A 16,455-nucleotide genomic window follows, 5' to 3' on the forward strand; every position below is an offset into this window, starting at 1 on the left:
AGGCACAAATAACATAGGCACATATTAAAAAATTTTGATTCCAATTTTCAAACTGAATATAAACTTAAGAGTTATTTTAGCAGTAAGAGAAATAAATACTAAAGTAGAATCATAGAATCATAGAATCGTTAGGGTCGGAAAAGACCTTAAGATCATCTGCTTCCAAACCCCCTGCCATGGGCAGGGACATCTCACACTAAACCATCTCACTCAAGGCTCTGTCCAACCTGGCCTTGAACACTGCCAAGGATGGAGCATTCACAGCCTCCCTGGGCAACCCATTCCAGTACATCACCACACACAGTAAAGAACCTCTTCCTTATATACAATCTAAACTTCCCCTGTTTAAGTTTGAACCCGTTACCCTTGTCCTATCACTACAGTACCTAATGAAGAGTCCCTCTCCAGCATCCTTGTAGGCCCCCTTCAGATACTGGAAGGCTGCAATGAGGTCTCCACGCAGCCTTCTCTTCTGCAGGCTGAACAGCCCCAGCTTCCTCAGCCTACCTTCATGCAGGAGGTGCTCCAGTCCCGTGATCATCCTTGTGGCCCTCCTCTGGGCTTGTTCCAACAGTTCCATGTCCTTTTTATGCTGAGGACACCAGAACTGCACACAATACTCCAGGTGAGGACTCACAAGAGCAGAGTAGAGGGCAGGATCACCTCCTTTGACCTGCTGGTCACACTCCTTTTGATGCAGCCTAGGATATGGTTGGCTTTCTGGGCTGCAAGCGCACACTGCCAGCTCATGTTCAGTTTCTCATTGACCAACACCCCCAAGTCCCTCTCTGCAGGGCTGCTCTGAATCTCTTCTCTGCCTAACCTGTAGCTGTGCCTGGGATTGCTCTGACCCAGGTGTAGGACCTTGCATTTGTCATGGTTAAACCTCATGAGGTTGGCATCAGCCCACCTTACAAGTGTGTCAAGGTCCCTCTGGATGATATTCCTTCCCTTGAGTGTATCAACTGAACCACACAGCTTGGTGTCATCGGCAAACTTGCTGAGGGCACACTCAATCCCACTGTCCATGTCAGCGACAAAGATGTTGAACAAGACCGGTCCCAACACCGATCCCTCCGCTTGTTACTGGTCTCCAGCTGGACATTGAGCCATTGACCACAAGTCTTTGCATGCGGCCATCCAGCCAGTTCTTTATCCACCGAGTGGTCCACCTATCAAATTGATATCTCTCCAATTTAGAGACAAGGATGTCGTGTGGGACAGTGTCGAACGCTTTGCACAAGTCCAGGTAGATGACATCAACTGCTCTAACCCTGTCCCTCGCCTTCGCAGCCTCATTATAGAAGGCCACTAAATTGGTCTGGTAGGTAGGATTTCCCCTTAGTGAAGCCATGCTGGCTGTCACCAAGCACCTTGTTGATTTTCATGTGCCTTAGCATGCCTTCCAGGAGAATCTGCTCCATGATTTTGCCAGGCACAGAGGTGAGACTGACTAGTCTGTAGTTCCCCAGGTCATCCATTTTCCCCTTCTTTAAATACTAAGAGTAAACACTGAGGTTAAAATATAAGTCTGAGTGACCACATAAATATTTCTTGAGATTGATATGTGAAGTTTGCTTAGCAATTAATTTCGACTCACTGAGCAGTTTTTTTCTCACCTTGCTTTTAATTCTGATATCTGATCATTGATAACATGCATATACTTTGCAGCTTTCTGTGATGTGTGTCTACCTCAAAGATTCACTAATAAGTGATAGACTTCTACAGTTCCTTTTTAGGTCTTTTAGGTGTTCACTAAAGAACAAAACTTCTCATTTTGGTTAGTTCTCTCTTCTGGTACTTTGTCTCCACAATGAACATTTGGATTGTGACTATGATTCAATTTCATCCAATTCATGGGCTAGCCATAACGATCTCTTAACTTAGTCGTTATTCCCAGTCACATCATGTTTCACATCTGTAAAAGCTCACTGCTGTATCTTCTCTTTGGGCAAACTTTAATTGGTAGTACAACTGCAAAAGTGAAAAGTTCAGGTAGGAAACCTTGTGGTATATCCCCAGATCAATGGTCACTGCTTCCTCTTCATTTGTGCTGAACTGTGCTATGCTGCTGGCGTGCACTTTTCTGCTAGTATGATCTGATTTGTTAGCTTATTGCAATGAAAGGTTTTGGATTTTAATTGTGCATTTTCTTCTCTAGACTAACTAGTCATTGTCATCACTATCACCATCAACATCTTCATCATTAATATTTTTCTCCCATATGAGCTGAAGCAATTGCCCTTGTCTTAGACTGAGCCACTGTAGTCAGTGTCACATGGGTCATGTTCATGAATGCTGCCACCTACTATGGTATCAGGGTTGTTCTGAATACCACAAGTTGAAGCTTGCATACTAGCACATCAGTTTGAAAGTTTTTGTTACAAGACTAAAGGAAGGTGTAGGCTGGAGTATAAAGCAAGTCACTAAAAAGGGATTTAAGAATTGCTTGTATGTAAGCAATTTCTAGCAAGTGTTTTCTATCTCAGCTTCTTCACCTGACTACTTCATATTTATGTTAAATACCAGCTTGACTGTTAAAAATTTTAGAGTTGCCTTTCCCTGCTATGACAGACTAAAATATTTTTATTATTATTTTTCAGACATTTGTAGGTAATGATGCTACACAAAAAGATCTTTTGAAGAAGTATGAAGCTATAACCATAGCAACATGGTTAATTACAAACCCTTAGTCTTATAATGCGTAATCTATGCTGAACACACATTACCAGTGCAAAGTAGTTTTTCCAGGGTGAAAAGAAGAGGAAGTTAGGTAATTAGTTGAAACAAAAGTGAACTCTTTTGAAAAGACAGTGAACTGTCTTTCACAGGATATGAAGTACAATGAGAGGTAGTAATTGCGTAAAACCCTGATGTGCTTGCCAGCTCCCCACTATGGTGACTAACTGTACCACAATTTATTGTGCAGCTTTGAGCACGAAGGGTAAGCTGAATTCATCACCTTCCCAGTGCTGTCATAATCATTCTTTGGTGTTTCAAAGCAAGGGAAGAAAGTGATTCATTGGGAAGCTGCTCAGTATACTGTGGGAGTACATAAATACCTCCTTTGTCCACAGAGGCAGTATTATCAAAGCTTATAAAAACATCAATAATACAGATGTACTCAATAAAGGAAAAACAGTTGGGAAACTATGCATGCTCAGTTGTTGCTCAAACAGAAAACATACAATATTTAAGTGCAATGGGGCACATTGTGTGCTAGTGGACAGTGTATTTTGTGATAAACCCTTCTGAATGCTTTTTAAGAGACATTCTGTTGAATGGTAGACTTATCTATTTTCAGAAAGAAAAAAAGAAGACACTTCAAACAAAGTTTTAGTGTGAGTATCATCATGATATTTTATAATTCCATGTTCATCTGAATGTTTATTGAATGTGCTTGAAAATCCCTGGACTCAATATAATGGAGACTGGAGTCTCTGTGTTCACCCACCAAAGATGCATGAGAGGTTGACATTTCATGCTGTTGCAGGTTGCCTTGTTACTACTCTTTGGTTTCTCCCAGCAAGACCCTTTCTGATAAGAGTTATATAGTTAAATATAGCAGTTCCTGCTCATCTGAATTGTGTTGACGTTGGTGAGCAAAAGCAGGTAAACTAGAGCTGTTATTGTATGAGGGTTATTTTCTAGGAAAGGAGCAGATGTTGATAATGCTGAGAACAAGCCTCCTCCAGTGTAGCTGCCAACCTGTTTCCTGGTCAGCCTCACTTGTAAAAAGCTGGGTTTTAGGCTTGTGCTCTTGTAGGTTTTTAAATATTTGTTCATATGTAATACAAATATTAAAATTGATACGAGCAAATAGAATAAATATCCCCTTTCCTTACTCTGAATGTATGACTTGATAAAAATGTAGTCCTTGCATTTGGGGAACGCAGAATCAATATGAGATTAGATGAAGAGAGACAAACTCCAAAGAGGCAGAAGAAGGATGGTTGAAGCCTACATGTGGTTTCATGCTCAGCTCATTTTTCTGAAGAAGCATTATACTGTATCCTTTCACAGCCATACCATTCTGCACTACCTGAGGCTATGACTGTGTAAGGCACATGTCCCAGTGCAATTTTATGTGCATTTGTGACAGACTAGTCTTGAACAAAAGCTCAGTAATTTCTGGGAGGGTTAGTACAAATGTACATTATTGAAATTTGACCAGCTGTTTTTGCACGATGTGGGGTGATCAGAAGAGAATATATGGTAGAAATTAAAATGGTAAGAGTCTGGCCATTCTTATCTACAATTAAAACCTAAGGATAATAAATAACCTGACTGGAGGAGAAGTCTGACTATGTGTGAACACTCTTTGCTCATAATGTAGGAAAAAAAATCATTATTAATGAAGCTATATTGTGTGTATCTCACTGCGACACTGCCTATCAATGCTGCTTAGTATCAGCTGTGATAAAGGTGGGATTTTTTTTTTTCCAGGTTGTTTAAATGCATATAGTATTTTCTTACCCTGCTTTCCAAACAACAGTCTGTCACTAATTTAGTGTACGAAGCTTTTCCTAAGTCAAGCAATGTAAATATAATATACTGTGGTTTTTTTTTTTCAGCAGTTCTCTTCTAAACCCACTCAGAGATATTGTTAAGGCACTGTAAATATACCTATGTGTGAGGTAGTTCTCTCTACTTGGAAAATTTCAGGCACTCTGATTACTGTATATATGCAACTGGGAAACAGTGCAGAGCAAACAACTAGCATACTGCAAATTCACTCCCCTACCTCACTGCTTCTTTGCACAGACTTCAAGCAGCAGAATGCAAGCAATCAGTACAACTAAGTATCTGTAGCTTAATGACTTACTGCTTGTTCCCATCATCATGCACACACCAGCTGTGAATCAAAACATTTTCACCTTGATTTTAAAGAGGAAGATTGAATCAATTATATTGTAATCAACCTGCTCAATTATTAAATTAGGAGCTAAACTACACTTGGGTGTACACCTACCATACATGTTCCTAATTTATTACTTAGCAAAGTTGGCTTCTGAGTCCTATGTTATTGACAGGCCATGTCTATACCAGAATTTTCTTCTCTGTAGCTCTCCAGACTGCTGCAGGATAGTCTGATTTTCGTCATTCTTATTACCATGAGTAAGACCAAGCAGCAGAGAGGTGGATATCCAGAGACGTACATACACAGTAGTTTCCATTGCTGCAATAAGTGGTAACATTGCAACAATGTTGAGTATGGATGTAATGTTAGCAAGGGCAGTGAAAGCTCAAGTAAGAAGCAAGAATTTATCACAATCAGCAAGTCATTTGAGCTAGTCTGAATTGAGCCTTAAATACTTAAACCCAAAGAAGACAAAGGGCCTAAATCACTATCCCAGGTCTTTCCACAAAATTAGCCGCAAGCGCAGTCCTTGCACTTAGAGAGAAAAAGGCTGGTTGAGGAAAGAGAAGCCCTGGTTTCTGCAAAGGCATGGTTGGCAGCAATCGGGTCAAAATCCACAGATTTTCAAAAAGACACTTGGTGTCTTTTCTTAAAAATAATCCAGAAATACAGTATTTTATACATATTTAGGCTTCTCAACATCAGTCAAACGCTAGTTAAAAGCAAACAAAATTTCAGGGCATTTGTTCTCCCAGGCTGACCAGAGGTAAAATATATAGTTTGGTCAGCTGACTAACTCAGAGTCTCACTGAAGATGAAAAAGAAGTAGCAAACCCAAACAACAATTATGTGCTTCTTGTTTTGCCTCATCTATGGTTGGAAGCGAAAGGAGTATTGAGACGAGAAGATGTTTATTTAATTATTTATTTAAAAGCTGAAGGACTTTGTCACCAGATGCTCTGTGCTGCCTTTGAGCTGACCTTTGTGTTCCCTGGCTTGGAATTGCTTAGCCTCATGTGGGGGAAGTCAGTTCGCATGTTTTCTTATTGTAATATATAACCTGTGTGGATCTTTCCCACAGTAACACAGGAGTCAGAAGTATTAAGAAACCATTCAAACAAGAAAACTTGCTTAGAAAAGCATAGTATTTGCATAATCATAAAGTAATCAAGTTCACATCCATTAAATAAAAAGTTCTGTTTCTTATTAATGTGACCAATTTGAAACCAATAGCAACTCTTTGATGGCTTCAATGAGGTATTGCTGTTTTCCAGGGTGTACAAGTCATTATCTGATCACATGTGGAAACATGGCTGCATTCGCCCTCCCATGCCAATTGTAAAGCCTGTCATTAAAAGCATCAGCGTGTAGCTGGGGTTTCCACTAGACCCATATGAAAGGGCAGAAAGCAGCAAGCTCCTGGGAAAAACAAAAAACTTGGCAGGCTTGCCTGAGATAATTGTTGTTTTTATGGTTTTCCTGGTCTAGCCTGAAGCAGGAAGAAACAGAAACATGAAAAAGTGCGTATCTACTCTATTTCCAACCTAGTTTCATAACCTCAAGAAGTTTGGATAAGTTTCAAAGAATCAAGAGAAAGTTCATATGCTTATCTCAACAGCACCTCAGACGCTTTTAAGGATGACCCAGCAGAATGACTCCTGTTGAATTCAGGCTAGCTTTTGAAAGATGAGTGCTGGAGAGATTTTGGAGCTCAAGGAAAACACCATTCAGGAGCATTGTGTAGAGCTGTTACTCCTTACCTGAAAAAGGAGTTTGAGTACTATAACATACCTTCTATTTGCGTTCCACATAAATATTAGTTAGAATTTATATACTAATATCTTCAAAGCACTTTTTAAGCATTAGCTGGTTTTTCCTTTTAATGCATATCATTAAAAAAATAATAAAAATCTGGCACGTTATCCAGCCTGCCTGTTACCTGTGAGAATTAGGCTGTATATGGACAACCAAAGAAGTAGCGTTTGTCCTTGTAATAGAGTGTACACCTGGCATGCACAGACAATCCACGTGTGATGTGCCAGTGAGAAATCCTCAGCAAAAATGAGTCTCTTAACTGATGCTGTTGACTTACAAAATAGGGCTGCAGTCCAGCAAGCAGTGGGGCTCATGATTGTACTGCATAAGATGGAGCTCCTTGTTTGCGCAGTATTACAGTTGGACTCATGTATTTGTAGGATCAGCAGCCAAATACCATTGTTGCAGAGTGAGAAATTAGCATAAATGGGAAACCAGTAGCTGTTAAAATAGTCTTGAAATAAAGCCTCATGGTCTCACTCAGTTTTCCAGGCTTGACATTTATTAAAGCACAATAAACATTTGCAGGGATAAAGGAGAGAGTGAGCAATTTGACTTTCCCACTTTTATGACAGAAATGATCAGATGAAAATTCTGCCTCATTCACAAAAATAAAAATAAAAAATTCAGAGTTGACTTGGTTTTGTTTTTGTTTTTGTTTTATAATTAGTGCAAGTAGCCAACCCCCATAAACACTATGAAGGGCAAATATATCGTTCTTAACGAATACCCAAGCATTTTGAAAAAAAACTAATTTCTTAAAAACACCCTCCTGCTTGTCTTAGGAAGTGCTATTGCCCATGTCCATTGTACAGAACAAAGGTGTGACTGCAGCAAAGACAGACTGGGGTGTGGTATCTGGAGACCAAGCTAGGCAGCTGTGATGGTCAGTGGGGTGCTGATACCCAGATCCAGCATCAGGAGCTGGAGGCCCATTAGTCTGAGAAGCTTTCTCAATAGGCACAAGGTTAGGGACTCTATCAGGGGATACCTTTGCACAATATCGAAGACCAAGCATTCAGGTCATGTGTAACTTGGATTTGGCACCTTGTAAGAGTGTCAGGTGCCTTAGGAAGAAATCTCACCAAAGGATAGCTCCCCACTTCTTTCTTCATCCATCAGGGATGCCAAGACTCACCAACTTGGTTTTAATAAGTAAAAATGTTCAGTTATTGACTGAAGTTTCCTGTACTACTGGTGTAAGTTTGTAGGTCCTCCCTGTGACACTGTTTTCATGGATGTCACCTAGCTGCAGATGCCTTTGTTCAAGCTGTATGGGAACTGGGCATCTGATATTTTAAGCCAGCAAAAAAACACTGTGCTTCTTGCCTTCTTCAGATACCTAATCCATTGCTCTTAACTTTCCTGACAGTGAAGGCATACAGCTAGCAAAATTAGCCATAGAATCTTGTTGTTTCATCCTGCAAATGAACAAAAAGCCCACGAAACACTTATTGAAAACAAAGAGGAAGGCAGAGCTATTTGGCATCAAACCACAGCAAGGACCATGTTCGACTGTCTGAGTTCACAGCATGGGGCTGGAGCTGTAGAGCTTGAATGGCAGAAATATTAAACTGCTGGCCCCATCTGTACCTGTCATTGGAACAGAATAGCCAGTTCATGACAAGGAAGGGCTGAAGTTTCTCCTCTAGTTCTGAAGAAAGACCGCAGGCTGAATGCCTTGAGTAAAGGCTTTTGAAAGTCCAGATTGGCAAAATTTCATCTTCTGTGAGAAATCAGTGGGATTTGCTGTGCAGTGTTGCTGCATGAGTTTTTCTAGGAAAGTTAAAAGAAATGAGCTCAAAGGAAAAGAGCTACAGATAAAAGAGACACTTTACTTCTAACATCAAGCCATTTTCCTGTGGAATGTTGTGCAGAATTTCCACTTTTAGGATATTTATTATAAAATGTGTCCCCTTTATATTTTTTTTTTTTCAGTTTTAGCTGAGAAGGTGTCGACTGTGATTAAGATTTGCTCTTTGGAGTTTATTTTTTAACTTTCAGTTCAGTAAATTGCAGCTTGCTGATTTTCAGGTTTGCTTTTGAAGTCTATTCTAGATTGTGTAAGTCCTGATAGCAGAAATGGCTTTAGCTCTGATCCATGTACATCACTAGATACTGTGGCTTTCCCCATAGTCACCATCACTTGGTGACTATTTCAGGCTCATATTTCCGTTGATTGTCCCTTCATGTGTATCAGTCAAAAAATTACTGAATTGAATTTATATTGGAAAAATCATGTCTCCTGACTGCATGCACAACTTTTAACATGCTGGCACCCTGAATCAAGGGGCCCACATTGTGCTTCAGTGTTATATGTGTGAAATAATGGGTATATGGGATATACCATGTGTATTTACTCTTTAAATGTTTGTGAGGAATTAGGAGATGTAAGATTACATCTTCTGAATCAGTCTGTGCTACTTGATTGATCTTCAAATGTATGGGGAAAATCAGCTTAATAAAGAACCTGCCGAATAAGAATGGGTTTTGGTTTTTTTTTTTTTAGTTCACTTTGATCTCACTGCCCTATACAGCAGGGGAAGTAAGACCTGTCTGATAAATCCAGTTCCCAACAGCTTTCTCGAATCTTCTGAAGCTGTTAGCTGAAAGCAAGGCTTCTTGCAGTGTTTCATGCAACTTAGATGTTTTACAGATTATGAATAAATTTGCTGGTTTAAAAACTTTCCAAACGCTTGTGTAGAGTCAGACATATTCTCTTAATTTGAGCTGTGATAAAAAATGTCTATTATGCTATTAGAAAAACACAACTTGTTCTAAAAATAGTCTCAATTTTTAGAAAGGTGTTTTGGCAACTTGCAAGCTAATAATCCATGATTCAGAGGAAGCAGAGAGTAAAAGAGACAAAAAAAGGAGAGTGTGTGTATCTTCAGCTCTCACAAAAGTAAGGTCTCATAATGATGCAATTTTTATAATGATACAGATATTTGCCATAGGTAGCATGAGCATTTATGTGGCCTTTGCTTGCTTTTTTTTACAATATTACCAACTTTTTGAGTCAATTGCACACAAATCTGGTCCTGAGTGAGTTTTGAACTCTTTTAATGAGTCTGTGAGGTTCCCATTACTCAAATGAAGTAGTATAACTCCATTGTGCATCTAGAGATGCAGGTGAAAACTGAAGGTTCTAAACACCTCACTGTACTGCACTCTTCTTACCGCCGAATCTTCCTCCCCAGTCTGGCCAGTTTTAAAACCATGTTTTCCTTTTTTGCATATAAACTTTAGGTACGGGTATTTAAATAGAGCTGCTTCTGTCTGGTGGGATTAACTTTCTCTGTGACTTTTGATGGAGCATTATGGATATTGGAAAGCAGAAAATACTGTGGAGCAGATCATAATTTTCTGTGTGAGACTCAGCCCTTTATAACAGTTCAGCTTTAGCCCTTAACAGCCATAAGACAAAGCCGCTTCCCTGAGAGAGCATGCAGTTTGTTGCCTGCTTCCCTGTAGGTGGACCCTCATGGAGAGGCAGCAGCATCCTTAGAAAGAGCCATAGACTGGCAATGGCTTCTCCTCTGCTCTCCCTTAGCCCCTACACAACTTCGATGAATTGTAGGATATTTTCTAAACCTTGCAGTAACTTCAACAGCACTAGTTACAGCTAGCTAGTTCTTTTGGGTTCTGTAATTTTTCTCTTAAAAAGTCATTTAGTTCTCAACAAACTGAGTTCTTCTGAAAACACTGAACTGTGCTTCTGGTACATTGAGGAGTATAGATAATGCTCAGGTGGGCAGCAGGCTTTCCGTTTCTTTTAATACAGGCCTGGTGTTTTGGTCATATAATTGAACCATTAATTAAAATCAATGATAGCCTCCTGCATTCTATTCTGTTAGTTTACTGCAAGCAGGAAGCAGATTCTGACCTGAAATTCTCTTATTTGTGTTTCAGTTTGCCACTGCTCTCTCAGCGATGTACTGATGAGTCACGATGACTTACACTGAGCCTCTGTAAGTGCTTTCATTCTCTTATTTCTCCTCCTTAACTCTTCTTGCCTTAAAATCCTCAGCAAATGTCATTAGTGCAGTATTCTGTCTTCTTAGCTAATTAGGTAGTGCTGATCCTCTGGGAAGAGGGAAGGCCGGAACAGCCGACTAATTACCCTGAAAGTACATGGAGGGGAGAGCTGGGAACACCCAGATTGCTCACAAAATTACAGGGTACAAGTCACCAGGTGGAAAAGGATGAAGACAACAGGAACAAGCCAGAAGTGAAGTCAGCAGCATCACTTTGCTGCTCTCCCCCATAGCCCCTTAGTCATGCTGCTGAGTGGTGAGAGCAGTGGTGAGAGAGACACATGTGGGAGCATCCCTTCTTTTTAATCAATGGAAAAGGGCAAAGATATAATGAGAAGGAATGTCTGGTCTGAATGTAGCTACTGTAATCTGTGAAAGAAGCAGAAAAACAGGGAGAAGAGTCTCTTCAGTTTTGCTCAAAATGACATTTGTGTTGCAATTCTTTCTGGAGCTGTAACAAGTTGATAGCACTGAGCAAATAAGAGACCTTGCTGTGAGAAAAAACACAGTTGACATTCAGCCTGAATGGTTAGGTTACAGACTGGAGATGTGGGAAGTGGGTGCTCTGCCTATTTTCAGAGGTAGAACTGCTCAGCACCAAGCTCTCATAAATTTGAGGCCAGTACTTTGTGCATAATCTCTCTTTCTCCCTGATTTGCTCCATGAGTCTTCACAAGGCAGGGTAGGGGCACCAAGTATTTGTGAATTTTTGCTATGAGACATATCGGTTGGCTTAATTGTGGGATGCTTCTGTACACTGTTTCAGCTATGTTTAAGCAACAAGGTGGCTGCTTGTATACATATAATCAGATAATCATAGAACAGTTAGGGTTGGAAGGGACCTTAAGATCATCTAGTTCATATGTGACTGCAATATATTTGTGTATCAGCAGTGCTTGGGGATTTCAGCAGTACATCCTCCTGTTTATTTAGGCCTCTGTGGATACGGAATGATAAAGTTGTGTTTTGGTATATATGCATTTGTTGAGTTCAGCTCAGAGACAAAGCTGTGATGGGAAGCCAGCATTACTATACCGCTGACCTCATGTGCACAACACGACTTCAGGCTCCTAGAATTACCAGGTTACTTTCCAAAGTGGAGTAAGTTTCTGGGGTAGAACTGATATTTTGCCTGTGCTTCAGGGGAAGGAAAAGAGTAACCCTTACGATACAGTGGTACTATTAAAGACGTAAATGCCTTGAGTCCCATTTTGCTTTCATTCTGGTGCTGCAAAATCAACTCTTTGTGCTCCCAAGGTCTTTCCACAAATGCAAGACATTCTTCTTAGAAGTACTGGATTTTCCCTATGTCACAAGACAGCAGGGTATTTTTACATCTTAAGAGTTTTAGAATAAATCAAAATTTCAGTAAAAATACACATTCAACAGGTTTCAGTAGGTCCTTCACTTAAAATGCACGAAGTCATGGCTTTCCACTCAGTCCAACTCCCCAGTGCTTTCTGCAGTGATTGACTTCTCTGTTTTTAGTATTTACAGTCTATCGGTGGACCCTTTTACTTAACCCAAAAATATGTAGAACCCACTCATATGTCTAGCAGTCCTCTCCACATTTGTAACCCTGGCAGTAGAAGGAAAGCTCTTCCTTTCTCTCTTAACTGCATTACCTTGGAACAATTTTAGTGTGTCAGGTCTTCCCTCCCTCTCTCCCTTACTCTCTACCTTCCTCCCTCCCTCCCTTTGCTTTACACAACTCAGCCTGATGTTTTGCACAATGAATAGTTCTGCATTTTATTTTAATGTGAAAGTTTCATGGGTTCAGTACAGCATTTTTTTTCTGTTTTGTCTAACTTATAAAATTTTTGATTCTGCATTGTAAATTTGTTACACTGACTTCAGGTTGTATGATCGAGTTCAGCTTCAGTAGAAAAAAACCTTTTTCACTCCTCTCATGAGAAACAGGTGAAACTAGTGTAAAAATGAGCTTGCAGGTGGAAAACAGAGCAATTACTCTAACTCCTTTTAACTTTAAGAGGAAGTAGAATAATCCTCATAACCCTGATGCTATCAAGTAGCTGTGCAGACAGTACGTTACCCCAAGACAAGTTCACAGGGACAAAAGTTTTCCTCAGCATTCAGAGAATGCTCTTTAATTTGCATTAGTCATAAAAAAAGAGGTACTGGTCCAGCCCAAAGGTCAAGTTAGACAAGCATTAGTCTCTGAGAGCTGTGAAAGGTGCCTGTGTGTGTGCATATGTCTGCATGAGTACATGTAAAATTATGCTGTCTTTATTGCAGCATGAAGTTTCCTTTTAATTTTTGAAGGTTTTTGTTCCCTTTTGTGAAGAGCTAAGACACCATTATTTTTTTAGATCATAATTCATAGAATAAGCAATGGGAAAAGAGAGAGACAAGGAGGTATGTGCTGTTATCAAAAACATCTGTGGACCCAGGCTTTTTTGTGGCACTTTGTTTGTTCCTAGGACCCTGGAAGAAGGAGGAGAGGGATGCTATTTGAAGACAGTGCTGGTGACTGAAGGAGGTGCTCAGGCACCCCTCTTTATGCATGCTAGTACTGAAAAAAAACGGCATGTGTTTCTCAAGCAATTAGGTGAGCAGTGGCTCTTCTGTTCCCTGAACAAATAGTGAAATGTATTTTGCAAAGATTCTAACTTTTATGTAGTTGGAGATTTAAAAGGATCTCTTCCCTTTTTGAGTATTTATATATGAAACCTCTTGCTAATCTGATTTAAAAAAAAAACCTTTTATTTTTTTTTTTCCTGACTTATTTGGAAAGGCAGTCTCAGAAAATCATTTAACTTCTTAGAAATATTTCTCTATAATGCCACCTGATTTCTTTGTCAGCCTAACTAAACACAATGCAGATTTTCACCACATATATGTTGAAATATACAAATAGTTTTTGTTACTATATAAAAATTTTAAAATAAAACATCTCAATTAATGCAAAACCACTCTATCTGTGCATTGCCAGCCGTGCACTGTGTCCTTAACATCTGCTAGGCTCCATTTAAGTTATTATTGTCCATATGGTATGGCCATGAAAGAATGACAGATCAGTGATGTAACTGCCTGCAATTGCTGCTGATGCTTGCAAACTGTTCACTCAATGAAAGCAAGAGATAAATGATTATTCAGAATCATGCTACTGAGAACAAATCTCTTCACTGAGCACTAAGTTAGTTAATTTTCTGGTGTATTAATTATGAAGCTTTGCCTGTGGTGCTCTGCTGCAAGTCACTGCAAGCTGTCTTATACAGTAGCAGGCAAGAATTTAACAAGGAAAGAAGCTAATTATAAATAAGTGTAAAAATCTGGGTTTTGACATGGAGAAATGCCGCAGTTACAAAACTGACGCCAAACTGCTGAATAAAGCTGTGCTAGGACTACAAGTCTTGACAACATGAAAGTAGAGGAGATGTTATGTTAATTTCTGATGTCCTAGAACCTGTGCAAGACAATTCAACAGGGACATTATCTTTCCCCTTAGTTCTTGGTCTTGAAAATACTTACAGGATTTCCTTATATAATAATTTACTATGTAAGTGAAGTATTTTCCTTTAAGTATATTCCTTTCTAGGTTTATTCATGTATCTTTCTCTCTTTTGTAGTTATTAGATCAGGAATTTTTAGAAGCAAAAGTCACAACTCCTTCTCAGTCTGTCAAAACCCTTTCCTTATTTTACAGAAGGGACGTGGCTCTTTTTAGCAGAACAATTCTCTTAAGTGCAATGAGAAATTTCTGGTCAAAGCCAAAGAGACTGAAAGATCTCCTTTACCATGGCAATGTGGGGCTGTTAGAACAAAGGCCTGAGGTTTTCGCTGGACAGAGTAGCCTTCTGCACATCAGTGTTCTCTGTCCCTGTATCTGCCCATGAGAGGACTGAATATTTTGATCTTGGTTACTTTTGCTTTCCAGAAGGTTTTGTCTCCATCCCAATGAAGAATGAGGACATTAGAAAAAAAGGGGAAAAAAAGCCCCAATAGAACAAACCAAAAACCAAAGCCCTAAATACCATTCTTCATTATTTTTTGCAAAACAGGCAGAGAAGGTCCATTTCTACCTGGAAATTGAGAACTACAAAAGTATGTGGAGTACATCCTTGAAGACATTTCTCAGTTATGCGTCCTTGATACAGCTTCCATTTCATCTCTTTTCCAGCTAAATCGTCCTGAGTGTCTCAGTCTTTTTTTGTATCTCTGAAACTATTGCTCTTGTTACACTCCAACTGTATTGAACAAAACTTTACTTCAGTTGAAATTTTAGTGCACTGGTTAAATATAATGAAACTATAATCCAATTTCTATTTTTTTACCTTCTTTTTAACAATATCTCTGTGGCGTTACCCACAGAAAAAGAATTTTTTTTTACCTGAATCATTACAAATAGCTTAGTACTCTGAGCAAAGCATTTCCTTCAATGTATGTTAATTCACATACACCACTGTTAAATGTCATCTGCCATCATGCTGTCTGTATACCTCACTTCTGAAGTTCTAGCCAATTTTCCATAACTCTGTTTAAAAAAAGCAACTTCTGTATCAGTAAACTCTGACACTTCCTATTGAATGATCCCACAAATGTGAAAAACTTCTTAGTGCTAACCTGACACAGTTTTACCACCCTGACTGTAGTGCAGGTGTTCCTCTCATGTCTTATCTAAGGGTTATTCTGAAAATGACCTTTCTGACAATCAATCAACTGTGCTAAGGTGGATAATTGCTTAGCAATACATTGACAAAACAATTACTTTGATCAGAATTATGCTGGTAGATTACACTATGGGTGTTCATGCTACAGTGGTCACTTCTTATGAAGAGTATTTTGAATACCTTCTCTAAGGCCATTTACAAACCCATCTCAAGGAGCAGAGGTTGCCTACCAGGAAAGTCTCCGTGTGTCCTACCCACAATCTTGGCAGCAGGCTAGAAGGACATATCCAGCTGCATCTGAGCATGGGGAGTGCCTGGACTTTTAGAGGTCCCCTGGATGCAAGGAGACCTCTGAGCCTTCGGGTCAGGGCTGAGCTTGAAGGGGCAGAGAGGACCCTGCCAGCTGGTGGGAAAAGCAAAGGGACTCTGGAAGGCTGGTAAGCTCCCAGGCTAGCCCCTGTCTGCACTCCATGTCACTATGCCTCAAAGTCCCCATTGCTGCTGCAGCAGAATTTGGCTTTCCAGGGGCTCAGAGACTCTGTGTGTGCAGTGGGAGCACACTGGCATGGTTTTGGCAACCTGGGCAGTCTGATGCAACGACTGATTGTGTTGGTCACACCAAGACACAGCTTACAGCGGGTTTTTAGCATCCTCTGTTTCACCCTATTTATTATCCTTACTGTCATGCAAAAATCCTTCTGCAGCTGCAGAGCATGCATCTGCAAGGAATGAGATGGCTGTCTGGAGATGGGACACCCAGGCTGCCAAAATTGTCTTTGGTCCATGCCACTTTGTCTGGCACTGGCAGCGCCACATTTCTTCACCAGAAACAGTCGTTGTCCCCAGCTCCAGTATCACTGCCTGTGTTGTGCTAGGAGTCCAAGGACCTTCTCCCAGGTTCACAGCATCGTGTTGCTCTTGCCTTGGGCAGCATCCCGATGTTCTTCATTGCTGTAGGCCTGGCAACTTAGCTGTGCCCATCAGAGGAGTTGTGAAAAGTAATCATAAAACTTAACTTAGGTGTATTGAAGATGAGAATTACAAATTTCAAACTAGCCTCCCAATTTACATGCATCAGCATATCTTGTTATGTGTCAGCATATGAGAATGG

At 40.0% G+C, this 16,455-nt stretch overlaps 1 protein-coding gene and 1 long non-coding RNA gene across 2 annotated transcripts in view; one reads left to right on the top strand and one right to left on the bottom strand.

Moving 5' to 3' along the window:
• LOC130601626 (uncharacterized) overlaps positions 1–13,307 on the top strand; it is a 29,806-nt gene extending 16,499 nt beyond the window's left edge. The window contains exons 2-3 of the long non-coding RNA XR_008972725.1: positions 10,589–10,647; positions 13,155–13,307. This is a non-coding gene — a long non-coding RNA (uncharacterized LOC130601626). The remainder of the gene's footprint in view (positions 1–10,588; positions 10,648–13,154) is intronic.
• The window catches only part of DIRAS2 (DIRAS family GTPase 2), a 193,714-nt gene that overhangs the window by 22,514 nt on the left and 154,745 nt on the right, over positions 1–16,455 (bottom strand). The window lies entirely within an intron of this gene.

The sequence above is a fragment of the Pezoporus wallicus genome, unplaced genomic scaffold, assembly GCF_028554395.1.
Source record: "Pezoporus wallicus isolate ANWC-B61680 ecotype Strahan unplaced genomic scaffold, APGP_CSIRO_Pwel_v1 contig_10094, whole genome shotgun sequence".
Lineage (NCBI taxonomy): Eukaryota > Metazoa > Chordata > Aves > Psittaciformes > Psittacidae > Pezoporus > Pezoporus wallicus.